General features: G+C 43.2%; 1 protein-coding gene across 1 annotated transcript in view; it reads left to right on the top strand.

Annotated features, from left to right (window-relative positions):
* The window catches only part of LOC119585265, a 56,756-nt gene that overhangs the window by 24,990 nt on the left and 29,266 nt on the right, over nucleotides 1-2,500 (top strand). The window lies entirely within an intron of this gene.

Below are 2,500 nucleotides of genomic sequence, written 5' to 3' on the forward strand. Positions count from 1 at the left end.
GGGTCACTCGTAGCGTTTATGGTATTCTGTTTGTCCGATTTCCTGTCGCTTGGGGAGACCCTCGTTATTCCGTGTGGATTGTGGGTGGTTTTCGTCTGAGTGTGGGTGGGTGGGATGGGGGGTGGTGCTTTTTGTGCGTGTATGTGTGTGTTAGTATGTATATATGTATGTATGTATGTACGCATACATAAATACATACATACATATATGTGTGTGTGTGTGTGTGTGTCTTCACACACACACACACACACACACACACACACACACACACACATACACACACACACACACACACACACACACACACACACACACACACACACACACACACACATACACACATACACACTTTAAAAAAAAATACATATTTAGAATTACACATGCAAACACACAATTAGAAATACAAAGACATACACTCATACACTGACTGACACACAGTCACACACGTACCAAAACATACACACAACCACACGCAAAAACAAACAACAAACGCGCGCGCGCACACACACAACACAAATACACCCTTATATCCACAAACACACAAGAGAAGCAAAGCAAGTGAAAAAAGGCGAGAGTTTTCAACACCAAGAGAAAAGAGGCAAGAGTAAAAAAAAGGCTAAACACACCTTTTTTTCTGTCCGTCATAATCATAATAAAAGTTCACGAGATTACGGTCAATGTATCGGCTTATCTGCTTTTCTCTTCCTTCCTTCCTTCTTTCTTTTCTGCTTTCTTTCGTATTACTTCGCCTTTCTCATTTTCCTTTTTTTTTTTTTACTTATTTTCTTTCTCTCCTTCCTTTTCTCTCCTACTTCCCTCCTTCCTTCCTTTCTCTCCTACTTCCCTCCTTCCTTCCTTTTTTCCCTACTTTCTTTCGGTCTCCTCTCCCTTCTGTCTTATCCATCTTTATCCCTTTTCCTCCTTCTCTTCATTCGATATATCATTGTGAAATTCCTGCTAATCTCCTTCCTCCCTTCCTCCCTCCCTTCCTTCCTTCCTCCCTTCCTCCCTTCCTTCCTCCCTCCCTTCCTTCCTTCCTTCTGTCCTCCTTTCAACCTCCTGGTCCATCCTCTTCCATTTCTCTCTCTTCCTCATTATCCTTTTCTCCTTCTGCCTATTTCCTCTTCATTCAATTATAAGAAATGTTGGCCCGAGTGAGAATAGCTATATATCACTCAGTTGCAGAGAAACTTTTCCGTATCAACTTTCATCATCTTGGAAGGAGGCGTTTGAGGACCTTGTGGGGACGGGGGGGGGGGGGGGGGGGGAGGGGGAGGGAAGGGAGGAGGGAGGGGGAGGAGGGGAGGAAGGGGAGGGGAGGGAAGGGAAGGGGAGGGTAGGGGAAGGGGAGGGAGGGAGGGGAAGAGGAAGGGAGGAGGGGTAGGAGGAGGGAGAGAGGAAGATTGAGGAGGAGGGAGGGGAGAGGGAAGGAGGAAGAAGGAAGTGGAGGAGAGTGAGGAAGAGGAGGGGGAGAAGAGGAAGAGAGAGGAGAAGATGAGGAGGAGGGAGGGGAAGGAGGAAAGGAGAGAGAGAGGGGAGGAGGAGAAGTGAGAAGAGAGTGGAGGAAGCTAGAAGTGAGAGAAGAGGGGTGGAAGAGGGAGAAGAGGAAGAGAGGGAGAGGAAGATGGAAAGAGGAGGATAAAGAAAGGAGCAAAAGAGAGGAATAGGGAGAAAAGAGAGCAAGAGATAAGGCGTGGTGAAAAAACAGAATGAATGGATTTTGGGGTCCACTAGCCTGTTTCAATTTTCCTTTTTTATTGCATCTCTTTACTAATATTGTCATTCGTTTTCCTCCCCTTTCGTTCTCTTTTTTCATTATTATCATTTTCGTGCTTTCCTTGCCTCCCTTTTATTGTTTTCTTGCTTTCTCCACTCCAGACACGAGAGCAGCAAGAACCGGTTTATTTCCGACTAATATTTTGTTGTTGTTTTCTCTCTCTCTCTCTCTCTCTCTCTCTCTTCTCTCTCTCTCTCCTCTCTCTCTCTCTCTCTCTCTCTCTCTCTCTCTCTCTCTCTCTCTCTCTCTCTCTCTCTCTCTCTCTCTCTCTCATCGTCGTCGTCATTTCATCATCATCAATATTGTTTTCGTTTTTATTGCTCTTGTTACCATTATTATTCCTACTGTTGTCATTTCTTATCGTTTTCGTGCTTGTCCTTAATATCAGTTATCGTTTTCATCATTATCACCATCATGATCATTATCAGCATACCTTTATAACCACATCACTCATTCCCAATATCATCATAACAATTATCAGTATCATTCTTATCATTCAAGAAAATATCTTAATTCTTATTCAGTTATCGTTCATACTGTGTTAATATGTTACTCTAATTAATGCATACTTCAGTGTTATCAACTGTATCGTTATTAGTATTATAATCATCGGCGCCGCGATTCTGGGTAACGTAATTATAATCAATTCGTCATTATAATTCCAATATACGTAATGCAATTCATGGCCATGGGCTGTAATGGCACTCTTGATATTGTTATTGT

The sequence above is a fragment of the Penaeus monodon genome, chromosome 1, assembly GCF_015228065.2.
Source record: "Penaeus monodon isolate SGIC_2016 chromosome 1, NSTDA_Pmon_1, whole genome shotgun sequence".
Taxonomy (NCBI): Eukaryota; Metazoa; Arthropoda; class Malacostraca; order Decapoda; family Penaeidae; genus Penaeus; species Penaeus monodon.